This window comes from Rana temporaria, chromosome 6, assembly GCF_905171775.1.
Source record: "Rana temporaria chromosome 6, aRanTem1.1, whole genome shotgun sequence".
NCBI lineage: Eukaryota > Metazoa > Chordata > Amphibia > Anura > Ranidae > Rana > Rana temporaria.
In genome coordinates, this window is record NC_053494.1 from 151,751,046 (window position 1) to 151,764,412 (window position 13,367).

General features: G+C 43.4%; 1 long non-coding RNA gene across 1 annotated transcript; it reads left to right on the top strand.

The window, feature by feature from the left end:
• Positions 1-494: 494 nt before the first annotated feature.
• On the top strand, positions 495-10,351 carry LOC120943930. The gene is made up of 4 exons (XR_005750338.1): positions 495-617; positions 3,442-3,464; positions 7,735-7,913; positions 10,219-10,351. It is a non-coding gene; the product is annotated as an uncharacterized LOC120943930 (long non-coding RNA).
• Positions 10,352-13,367: the final 3,016 nt, after the last annotated feature.

A 13,367-nucleotide genomic window follows, 5' to 3' on the forward strand; every position in this document is an offset into this window, starting at 1 on the left:
CATCCATATGATGTACAAGAAAAGGTGATTTATCAGACCAGGCCACCTTCTTTCATTGTTCTGTGGTCCAGTTCTGATGCTCATGTGCCCATTGGCTGGAGACATGGGTCAGCATGGACACACACCAGCTACACAGCCCCATACACAACAAACTACAATGCCCATTTTTTCTGCTTTCAACACATCAACTTCAGGTTCAATATGTTTACTTGGTGCCTAATATATCCCACCAACTTTCAGATGCCTTCGTAATGAGATATTTAGTGGTTTTCACTTAACCTGTCAATGGCAATACAGTTATGGCTGATCAAGATATACGAGGTGCATGTGCCTAAACCTCTGCACATGCTCATTTTTTTCATCATGTTTGTTTATCAAAACTTTCAGTGAGATGATTCTGTAAGTGTTTCAGAAGAAGGGAATGTCATGCCATGTTTACTGATATAATTAAACAGATGACTAACATAATAATACACTGTAGAATGCTAATTGTAATCTTCTTTCCATATCAGATAATTATCATTGATATTTGGTATCCCCTCCCTATCCTTCTGCAGATATAAAAGTTCTCTAAGCTTGCCAGTCTAACAATCTTCTCCTCCAAGTGGCAGTTTTAGGTAAGTAGACAACATGAGAAATATGACTATGAACAAAATAAACGATATGCCATGAAGACGGATGGAAGAGGAACTCAATGGTAAACCCTGGCTCCAGGCACATAGAAAGGGGTTAAATGGTCACCCTACCAAAATGACTCATTAATATGCCAATTGGCTTTCTATTTCTTTGAGGTTTAGGGTTTCTGCACCTAAATTAGATCAGTATGTGGTGGAAGGAATATGACTCCTATAGGATTCCTTCTGTTGTGGCAGAAAGGGTACCAAAGAACATTGGCTGGTAAGACATTTTCCTAGTGGTGGATATAGGTGGTTTTTAGTGGTGACCAGGGGAGGACTGACCATTGAGTCACTCGGGCACTTCCCGAGGGCCCCATGCCACTAGGGGGCCCCATCAGGGTTGCCAGGCTCAGTAAAACCAGGGACAGTATGTAAAAATCTATGTTTTTTTTACATCTGTCCCTGATATGTCTGAAACCAACATGCTTTTGATGTGGAAATCCAGAGATTTTAGCTGCCCCACCTCTGCACTGCCTCCTGGCGTGTTGGCCATCTGTAAGCCCGGGGGCCCCATAATCTTCTATTGCCCGGGGGCCCCATGAGTTGTCAGTCCGCCCCTGGTGGTGACTCTACAAGCAGGGTAACTTTTCAGATTGATCATCGCCATAATGAAGCAGTCCAGTGAGTGGAAACTCAGGTGCCTGAATGGCTATGACATGCAGAATATGGCTGCCTTCTGGACATATTGATTCCCTGGAATTCATAAGGAGTATTGACATAGCTCCCAACTGTCCCTGATTTCGAGGGACTGTCCCTAATTTGGAGCAATGTCCCCCTGTCCCTCTTTCCTCCTCATTTGTCCCTCATTTTGGTCTGATCTATATAGTTGTATATAAAATGCACTTTTTATCTTTCAAAAAGTGTTTCCCAGTGCTAAACCTTTCATCCAAATTTTAAAAGCCAATATAAAAGAATAGTAGTGGTAAAAAAAAGCCCTTGTGGATTTAATTAACCTTTTTTTTTGGTTAATTGTCCTTTAAGGGGGTGTGGCAGGGGGGCGTATCCTATGCCTACATACATTTGGTAGTAGGTGTCCCTCATTCCCATCTCAAAATGTTGGGAGGTATGTACCGAGGACAATCATTCTGGTGTCGGTCTGTGAGACAAGTGTTGCAACTAGGCAGTGCTAAACCTTTCATCCAAATTTTAAAAGCCAATATAAAAGAATAGTAGTGGGAAAAAAAATCCCCTGTGGATTTAATTAACCTTTTTTTTGTTAACCACTTAAGCTCCGGACCTTTAGGCAGCTAAATGCCCAGGCCAGGTTTTGCGATTCGGCACTGCGTCGCTTTAACAGACAATTGCGCGGTCGTACGACGTGGCTCCCAAACAAAATTGGCGTCCTTTTTTTCCCACAAATAGAGCTTTCTTTTGGTGGTATTTGATCACCTCTGCGGTTTTTATTTTTTGCGCTATAAACAAAAATAGAGCGACAATTTTGAAAAAAATGCAATATGTTTTACTTTTTGTTATAATAAATATCGCCCAAAAACATATCTAAAATTTTTTTTTTCCCTCAGTTTAGGCCGATACGTATTCTTCGACCTATTTTTAGTAAAAAAAATTGCAATAAGCGTTTATCGATTGGTTTGCGCAAAATTTATAGCGTTTACAAAATAGGGGATAGTTTTATTGCATTTTTATAAAAAAAAATTTTTTACTACTAATGGCGGCGATCAGCGATTTTTTTCGTGACTGCGACATTATGGCGGACACTTCGGAAAATTTTGACACATTTTTGGGACCATTGTCATTTTCACAGCAAAAAATGCATTTAAATTGCATTCTTTATTGTGAAAATGACAGTTGCAGTTTGGGAGTTAACCACAGGGGGCACTGTAGGAGTTAGGGTACACCTAGTGTGTGTTTACAACTGTAGGGGGGTGTGGCTATAGGACTGACGTCATCGATCGAGTCTCCCTTATATAAGGGATCACTCGATCGATACGCCGCCACAGTGAAGCACGGGGAAGCCGTGTTTACACACGGCTCTCCCCGTTCTTCAACTCCGGGGAGCGATCGCGACGGAGCGGCTATAAACAAATAGCCGCGCCGTCGTCCCGGATCGCTCCCCGAGGGAACCCGACCACGCCGCATGTAGCGGGGGGGGGTCCCGATCGGACCCCCCACCCGCTAGAAGGCAAGGACGTACATGTACGCCCATTTGCCTGTACGTGCCATTCTGTGGATGTACATATACATGCGGCGGTCCGGAAGTGGTTAATTCTCCTTTAAGGGGGTGTGGCAGGGGGGCGTGTCCTATGCCTACATACATTTAGTAGTAGGTGTCCCTCATTCCCATCTCAAAATGTTGGGAGGTATGTACCGAGGACAATCATTATGGCGTCGGTCTGTGAGACAAGTGTTGCAACTAGGGACAGATTACTGTTACTAGGAGGACAGCACTGAGGCTAGAGAGTGTTCATACTGGATACTTCCCTCCTCAGTGCATGTTCAGCATCGGATGCACTGCAAGCATCACTGGTTTCTAGGATGCTGTTGGCTACACAGCCGACAGCATCATAGCAACCAGTGACACAACTCTGACCCCATTCAGCTGCAAGCCAGGAACCACAGACAACAAGTGAATGTAGACAAAGAGACGTGAATGCTGGTTGACGTAACTGAACAAATATGGCCATTGCCATACTTGAATTCTCTCCCACTGGGAGAACTGTGGGGATTAGGGGCCACTGGGGGTGGGCATGTAATCTATCTATTTATCTTTCTATCAAAATCATATGCATTTTTTTTTGTTTTCTAGGCTTTGCATCATGTCTGGTTTCGGTGAGTGTCATTTTAGTGCCTATATCACTAATGTTTTTTTTTTTTTTAAACTAGTATGTTATTTTTTTCATTATAGTAAAAAATGGTTGTTAGTGGTGGACACCTTTTTCATGTGTAATCAATGAAAAAACTCATTCATTCCTTTTAAAACTACAAAATATTCCTAGTTACTGTATATAATAACGTAGTAAAATGTATGTTTTAAGGGGTTATCACAAAACATTACTATGCAGTACTGTATATCTGGGTCTCTGCTGAACTGGACACATTTCAAACCAAGTATGGTTGGTATACATTAGAAACACCACAGCAATTTATTTTCACCTTGTCTAGCCTAAATCCATCCAAAATGGAAAAGGTAAAATTTTAGGGGCAGATTCACAAAGCGAGTACGCCGGCGTATCTACTGATACGCTGGCGTACTTTCAAATTACCCGTGTCGTATCTCTGTTTTGAATCCTCAAAACAAGATACAACGGCATCTGGGTTAGATCCGACAGGCGTACGTCTTCGTACGCCTTCGGATCTAAGATGCAATTCTTCGGCGTCCGCTGGGTGGCGTTCACGTCGTTTTCCGCGTCGAGTATGCAAATTAGCCATTTCCGACGATCCACAAACGTACGAGCGCCCGTCGCATTCTTTTACGTCGTTTCCGTTCTGCTTTTTCCGGCGTATATTTAAAGCTGCTATTTGGTGGACTATAGTTACACCTGCTACGTTAAGTATGGCCGTCGTTCCCGTGTTTAATTCAAATTTTTTTTTTCGTTTGCGTAAGTTGTCCTTGAATCGGGATGGACGTAATTTACGTCCACGTCAAAACAATGACGTCCTTGCGACATAATTTAGCGCAATGCACGGCGGGAAATTTAGGAACGGAGCATGCGCAGTTCGTTCGGCGCCGGGACGCGCTTCATTTAAATGAAACACGCCCCCTACTCGCCGCATTCGAATTCCGCACCGTTACGCCGCTTGAGATACACTACAACGCCGTAGCTTACCGCGCGAAATCTTCATGGATTCGAACTAAAGCCAGGTAAGGTACGGCGGCGTAGCGTATCTCATATACGATGCGCCGGGGCAGATCTTTGTGGATCTGCCCCTGAGGCCCCGTACACACGACCGAGTTTCTCGGCAGAATTCAGCCAGAAACTCGGTCGAAACTGGATTCTGCCGAGAAACTCGGTCGTGTGTACACTTTTCAGCGAGGAACCCGTCGAGGAACTCGTCGGGCCGAAAAGAGAACATGTTCTCTATTTTCTCGTTAGTCAATGGGAAAAGTCGGCCCGCCGAGTTCCTCGGCGGCTTCCACACTGAACTCGCCGAGGAACTCGATGTGTTTGGCACGTCGAGTTCCTCGGTCGTGTGTATTGTGTGCCTTAGAGTATTGCATCACATAAAAATCTAACTAACAATAATTAATAAAGTACCATCATCCAAGTTAATATAGGGAAACGTCTCCAAAATGGAAAAGGGAGTTCAGAACTAAAGTTGGCTATAGAAAAAGAACAGTTTGCACATCTGAAAATGGTTAGATTGAATGAAGGTTTTATATCTTTTTATTTTTATTTTATATAACTAAATATATAAATACACACATAGGTTTTGCATCAGAAATATTTACTCCAGGAATTATCTTTATCAACATACTCTGGTCCAGTTTGGTTAAATTTAATTCTTCATCCAGGGGGTCTCTGGGATGCAGAAATTCACTGTAGCACCCTGCGCTTGAAGGACCTGCCATTTGTATAGTGAAAACAAGGGGATGCTACTTCAGCACCTCCACCATTCAGAGAATGTCCAGTAACTTTCCCAATAAATACAAGGCATTCTCTGATTGGATGGGACAAATCTCCACCTCATCCAATCAGAGAAAGCCTAGCAAGGGGCTTCCACAGAAAAGAGATAACATGGGGGAGCAAACAACTTCTACAGTTGGGCTTTTAAAGCAACTATTGGATACATGTAGCTGATCCAAAACTTAGTCAAAGTAAAACAAGCAAGGAAATTAACGGTTATAATGGAAAAAAGCTACGATGTAACAATAACATATCAAAATCTTTAATAAAGTATGTCTACAGGCAAAACATTATTATTATTTTTTTAATAGAGTGGAGAGTCATTAGAAAAACTGTTTGTGTCTCCTTTAGGCTCCATTCACACTAATGCATTTTTTGATGCATTTTGCATTTTGCAGAAATGCAGAGACATTTTTTAACATGGTTTCCTATGGAACATGTTCACATCAATGCTTTTTTGTGCCTTTGCGTTTTTGGAAAGGGTCGGGGACTTTTTTTCCTGCAAAAAGCAGCATTTTGCATGTAATATAATTCAATGGACCTGCATCCAAAACGCAAGTACCGCGTTTTTACCAGGATTTTGCCACGATTTGCATTTTTTTAAATAAAAAAAACACAAGACGCATATTGCGGTAAAATCGCGGTAAATCGTGTCGAAAACCGCAGCAAGCCCCGCAAAAAGCACTGCAAAAACGCACAAAAGCAACATGCATAGGTGTGAACCGAGCCTTAGGTAGATTCATCCTCTCTATGGTCCTGTTTACTGTGATCACTGAGAGTGAAAGTGAAAACAAATCCCAATTCTCAAGTTGTCTCCAGGAGTATAGCCAATGCTGTATCCTGGCCTAGGCCAACAAGGCCCAGGCCTAGGGCAGCACTTTGCAGGGGGGCAGCACGGAAAGAGTCCCTGCCAGGTTGCGCTACACTTTATGGGGCGGACTGGGCTGAGAGGCAAATTAGTCTAGCGCCCCTCATAAAGCGGCCGCACTGTTTCCGGTATGAGGGCGCTCGGCATTCCACAACTGTGGGGGGGGGGGTTCCGCTTCTAATTTTGACTGTCCTATCATCCTGGATTACAAACCTTACTCACTGTGCTGTATGTTTTCTGCTGCACCATTAGCATGGTTATATCTTCTTAGTCCTCTCCATAAAATTATCAGAAATTTGTACTTAAAGGGGTTGTAAAGGTAAAAAATGTTTTCCCTAAATAGTTTCCTTTACCTTAGTGCAGTCCTCCTTCACTTACCTCATCCTGTTCTTATGTCTATAACTCCACACAGTAATGCAAGGCTTTCTCCCTGGTGTGGAGAAAGCCTCTTGAGGGGGGGGGGGGCGAGCAGGAGGGTCAGGACGCTCTCTACTTTGCAGATAGAGAAAGGAGCTGTGTGTTAGTGGGCATCCTGACACTCCTGCTCGCCCCCTCCCCCCTCAAGAGGCTTTCTCCACATCAGGGAGAAAGCCTTGCATTACTGTGTGGAGTTACAGACAGAAGAACAGGAAGTGAGGATTTCTCAGAAGAAATAAGGACATTTAAAAGCAAAATGGAAGGATGAGGTAAGTGAAGGAGGACTGCACTAAGGTAGAGAAAGCTATTTAGGGATTTTTTTTTTACCTTTACAACCCCTTTAAAGTAGAACTATAGGCAACACTTATTTTTTTCATTTTGGATATATGGGAGGATTATACCCCCGGTCAGTTTATTTTTTACCATCCCTGTCCCATTGCAGAGATTTCCCTTCACTTCCTGTCACATAGCCAAACAGGAAGTGAGAGGAAATCTGTGCAAATTAAGGGTATCCATTGCCTCCCCCAGACTCTCAGAACTAGCACATTATGGTAGACTTACTTTTTAAATGAAGCCCCCCCCAAGCTGTCACCGCTGCCAAGGCTTTCATCTTCACCTGGTCTTCCTTCCAGGTCCACATGCTCCAACTGCTTGAATGGCCGGGCTATGATGGCGTAACCTCCGTGTATGCGCACGGAAGAGGCACGGAACAAGTTGCAGCACAAGGCTCTGAACTGTCCTCAATGCAGAAGGCAGTGCGCATGCGCCAGTGATTTCACTGGCTGCTGGAATTGTGACTATTTCCTAAACGGTGCACGTTTAGGAAATATCCTTTGTACCTACAGGTCATTTTTATCACCTGAAAAAGCAGACTTTACTACCGCTTAAATAAAGACTTTTATACTGTAACTTTTGCCATAAGTACTATTCCTTTTTTGCTCATTTTAGGCACAACATTTCAGTCTAGTCTTGGGGGTGCCCCATGCCTTTTACAGCCAGAGTAACACCCCTACTAGTGTTATAAGACAGCTGTACTGCATTTCCAAATGTCAACTTTTGTTTTTTTATATATTTATTTTCTTAAATGATTGTTCTTTTGTGATATAGTCACATATTATGTATGTAGAACCAAAAAAAAAATACTACAGTTTGGCAACAGCCAAGACTAACGTAAGTCATTTTACTTTAGGTTATCCAGTATGGAACTATGGTCATTACCCAGCACCACATCATCCTGGACATCATCCTCATCCACGTCCACCTCCACCTCCACCTCCTCGCTATTTGCCCTTTTTTTTGCCCCCCAGGGGACGTTATGTGCGTCCTTATTACTACAATTCTTACGGACGCCATTATTAGCAGCCTGTGGTAAATATGTTTTAGAAAAAGGAAACAATTTGATGAATGTTATTTTACACCAAAACATTGATGTGTAATAATTGTATCCTAAATTTATGGAATGTCTCAAATTTTATTCAATGTCATCACATGACATTTGCTAATGTAACATTGTATATAATGTAATTGGGTGAATATCCTGTTTGTGCCAAAGTGATGTGCAGAAGCCCCTAATGACCACTTGCTGACCAGACCAGGCCTGCTGATCCGTCTGGGGATCGGATCGGGTGAACACGGACAGACGGTCCGTGTTCACCCGATCCCACCATAGAGAAGAGCAGAGATCTGACAGGGTGGTCCCTGCACAGTGTGCAGGGACCACCCTGTCATCTGACGGCTCAGCAGGGATCAACGGAGCGATCTCCGCTGAGCAAGCGGATGAGACATGTACGGATTCTCACGGGATCCGTACATGTGAAAGGGCACTTAAGGGCACTTAAACCCTAAGGATCTTCCGCTTTAAGTGCCATCCAAATAGTGTCAGAAATATTTTTTGTGTCCCAAATCCTTATTTGTTTTATTTTATATCCTCCTTCTATTCGCTCCTCCGATTATCTTTACCAAACCTCTGGTTGGATGCATGCCATATGGACAGCAGTATGGGCCGCTGGCACTGTGCTTGCCTGCACAATAGGGGGCCACTGGAGCTGTGCTCGTCCAATGCATGCACAGTACTGCCTTTCTGCATTCTGCCACTATGTCCACCGGGCACATGCGCAATACTGTGCTTATATGTCTTAGTGTGCTGCTCCCTACTGCACATACGTCAGGCACACACAGTGCCAGAGCGCAGAAAGGACAGTGGTTTGTATTGTGCATGCGCCAGGCCAGCTAGACACAGTGTGGGTAACTTCAACTGTGCTCGAGTTCCAGGAGCAAGACACCAGATTCATACTTTAGGGTGCCACTAAGAAGAAACTAGAGACAAAGGAGACACCCTATTTATAGAAACTCCATAGAATAATTTTTATAGGCTGGTAATGCTGTAAAGACTGCAAAAGATTGGGGACAGGAAGCAATTGTGACATAAAGTATTAAGTAACATTTATTCTTTTATTTTTTCAAGGTTTTGAAGCACTTTAAACTTCAGAAAGCACAGCTATCCATATCAAATAATTATCAGAACAGTCATTTCCTATCTGTTGTGACAACAATAAACTATTGTTGCACTGATACCTTTTTTTTTATTGGCGAATACGAGTACCATTACTTTTGGTCAAGTACTCGCCAATACCGATACTTTGTGGTGCGATTTGCGTCAGTACAAAAAAAAATTGGCACAAATCGCACTGCAAAGAATCACATACAATGTGTGTATATATATATATATATATATATAGTATATATATAATGGCCCGGATTCACAAAGAACTTACGCCGACGTATCTCGAGATACGCCGCGTAAGTGTAAATATGCGCCGTCGTATCTATGCGCCGGACTCAGAAACCAAGATACGCCTGAAAATAGGCTTCATCCGACCGACGTAACTTTCCTACGCCGGCGTATCGTGGGCGCATATTTACGCTGGCCGCAAGGGGCGCTCCCATTGATTTCCTATTCAAATATGTAAATGAGGGAGATACGTCGATTCACAAACGTACTTGCGCCCGGCGCATAATATACGCGGTTTGCGTAAGTCGTACGTCCGGTGTAAAGTTATTCCCCATATATGAGGCGCAACTCATGCTAAGGTATGGACCAGGGAACACAGCCGTCGTATTTTACGTCATTTACGTAGTACGTGAATAGGGCTGGGCGTAGGTTACGTTCACGTCGTAGGCAGTGATCCGTCGTATCTTAGGGTGTAGTTCTGACATGATTCTGAGCATGCGCACTGGGATACGTCCACGGGACGGCGCATGCGCCGTTTGTTTTAAGTACTTCTATGACGCTTGGCCCATCATTTGCATGGGGTCACGCCTCATTAGCATGGCTCACACCCACTTCCACTTACGACGGCTTACGCCGAGGGAACCCAGCGCAGTTTGGGAGGCAAGTGCTTCGTGAATTCGGTGCTTGCCTCTCTGTGATACGTCGGCGTAGCATATATATTATATACGCTACGCCGGCATAAATATGCGCCGATGTATCTGAATCCGGGCCAATGTGTATAGAAGCGCCATCTAGTGGCCAGTTTAAAACTCACATCTGGTGCAACCCTACAATAAACTATTGGTTGCTTACAAGATGTTGTAATAACCCATAGAAGTAGTACAGTAGTTTATTAAACAGGCTTACTTGCATATTAACCTCTAATATGTTTTCTTTTGACAGGTGGAAAGTAGATTTACAAGCAAAAAGAAAATTTACAGAAAAGCTGTTTGCAATAGATTTTACACAGAAAAATAAAAATGTAAATTCCTTGGTGCTTTATTGGGCATAGAAAATAAAAGCTCTTTAGACCAAACTTATGTTGTTTTTTTTATTTTAAAATAAATACCCACCTATATTATTATGTGAAATATTTTGTTCTATAAAAAATACTCAAGGGTGTCAAATATTTTTTTTGTTTCTGCCTGCTGCCACTTCACAAGGTGAAGTCACATGCAGCAGACAGTAGCTCAAAGTGGAGAACGGGTCTAATCACCCATATAAATGAGGCCTAATACATTAAAGCGGTTGTATACCCCAAAAAGATAAAAAAAAAACTGCGAGGCAGAGGCATAATGAGCTAGTATGACTAGCATACTATCTCATCATCAATTACTTACCGGAGCAGGGATGACCTCACTCCCACGCATGTGTACGGAACCAGCACGGTCCCCGCGCATGCAAGCATTTCCGGCACTTTCCGGCAGGCTCCCATTCAAGACCCGGCACGCTCATTGCGCCTGCGCCGTTATCTACGCCTTAGACATCGGTGACGGATTTTCTGCAAATATCTCCTTAACCATGTAGGTTAAGGAGATATTGCAAGCACCTACAGGGTAAGCCTTAATGTAGGCTTACCTGTAGGTGCAAGTAGTATATGAGGGTATACAACCGCTTTAACGCGTATGTAAAGTCTCTAGGTTTTTTTTTTGTTTTTTTTTAAAGAGAAGTATGGGAAACATTTTTTTTTTAAGACTCAATCATTCCAATGCTGCATCTGTCCCCCACCAGCTCTAAGACTGAGAACCGAGGGATCAAACACCGCCAATCGCTCGGTTCTAACAGCTCCATGAGCAGAGAGCTGTTGACTGTCAGTCGCCGCTCTCTGCTCTGCCCCACTGGAGCGCTGGGCTGCGGAGGGGTTTGCTGAGAGGCTGAGCTGGGTGCCGGTCTAGGCATGTGGACAGATCCCAACCATGTGGTCGCAAATCTTTTCCTGAGCCTGGACCAGCTCTATCACTTCAGCTGACAGCGGACTTCACAGGAGTGCAACACAAGCTGCACTCCTGTGATCCAAAGGAGAAGTACAGCCAAACAAGCTTTGGCTGTACTTCTCCTTTAAATAATAAACATGTTATAGCAAAAAAGCAGGAAGTAATAGGAAAGATACCCAATGGTACACACATGGCTAAAAACGGACATGGGGTTATAACCCTCTTTTACTTTAACCAAATTGAAATATAAAATTGCCTATAGTACTACTTTAATTACCAGCCATAACAATGGTGTAGGCCGACGAGTCAACCATTCTACATAATGGTGGTGCAAATCTTCCCGGAGATTTCATGGCGGCTGTTTGGAGACCCTACAGCCCCTGGAATCCAGACCCCTCTACCTTTTATAATCACACAGCATGGAAAGCCAGACCCAAAAAAAGCCCATGAACTTAGCCCGAGGGAGGCAGTAAAAACAATAACCCTTTCCCCCTGGCTAGGGTAGCCAAAAATGATTAACTTACAGTAGGCAACCTGCCTACAAGCATATTCCTCCATAGTGTGTAGTTGTCTCAGCTGAGAGCACCAAGTGTAATTTCTGTCTGCTGCTTCACTCCTTTGCTATCAGCATGAATCTCTTCTGACAAGATTTCCTGACACCAGGAGAACAAAGGTGACAAGGAGGGATTTCCAGCACACAGCCTGTGACTGACAGCCTCAGCTCTGTTCATGTGCGCTGTGTGCGTTCTCTCTCCAATCAGCTGTCAGAGCTCTCCTCAATGGGCTCTGCAGAGTGTAACTTCAGCTCTTAACCCCCTTTTTTTGATAGCTCAGACAAGATTTATAAATTCTGGACTTTGAATGGATGTAGAAGAAGACTGCAGATAAACAGGTATAACCTATGTAGGAGTATTTGTTTCATCTCTGTGTATCACCTGAGGATAGTCACTTCACTGGATATATGTAAGGGTTTACCCCCACTTTAAGCAGATTTGTGGAGAAAAAGTCCTGGGGACTCAAGGGGTAAAACATGGGGGAATGTGCACGTATTGCAGACATGTACTTAATTCGTGTTTTTTTTCTCCATACACTTTAAAATGTTTGTAAAGCCCCCCCCCAAATACTTACCTAAGCCCCATCTCGATCCAGCAATGTGCATGACAGCCTCTGCCCTCTCACTCCACATTGGCTGAGGCAGCAGTGGGAGCCAATGGCTCTCACTGCTGTCAATCACAACCAGTAAGCCAATGGGGTGGGGAGCCACGGCCCTGTGTAGGAATAGACATGCAGAGCAGCGGCTCTGAAGCGAGTCTGCTCGGGTGCCCCCAGAGTAAGTTGCTTGCTCTGGGGGCACTCGGCAGGAGAGAGGGGCCCAGAGAAAAGGAGGATCCGGACTGCTCTGTGCAAAACCACTGCACAGAGCAGGCGAGTACAACATGTTTGTTATTTTTTTTTTTTTTTTAAAACAACATGCCTTTAAAATCACTTTAGGCCTCACTTTTAGCATATTAACAGAGGTTCTCATGTGGACCACTATCACTTTTGCTTGCTTCACTTATACATCTTTTATTAGATATTGATCAAGAGTGATCCGTCTGCAAGATAGTGAGACCTGCTGTTTCTGTTCTTGCAAAACCCAAATATGCCTTGATGAAGCTTAACAGCGAAACGCGTTGATACACTGGGGCTCATATGATAAACTTTGTAGTTCTTTGTTTATGTTTTTTTATATCAATTTGTGTCTGTCCCTTTTTATACCATGTACATGTCTATGTTTCATTAAAGTTCATATTTTTATATTTCAATTGTTTACTGTGCCATTAAAATCCGGCTTGGGGTCCCTTTTTGGGTTTCCGTTTTTTTGTATTTCCAAACCTATTACAGATGAGGTAATATGAGACTTCTTTCTAGCTAATCTAAAATGTAGCTGTCTCTCTGCTTCCTTTATCTGTATTCTGTATTCTGTATACTAAATATGCTTAAAGATTTGAAGACAAAGCAGTGTTTAACCACTTCCATACAGGGCACTTACGCACCTTCCTGTCCAAGCCAATTTTCAGCTTTCAGCCATGTCGCACTTTGAATGACAATTGCGCGGTCATGCTACACTGTACCCAA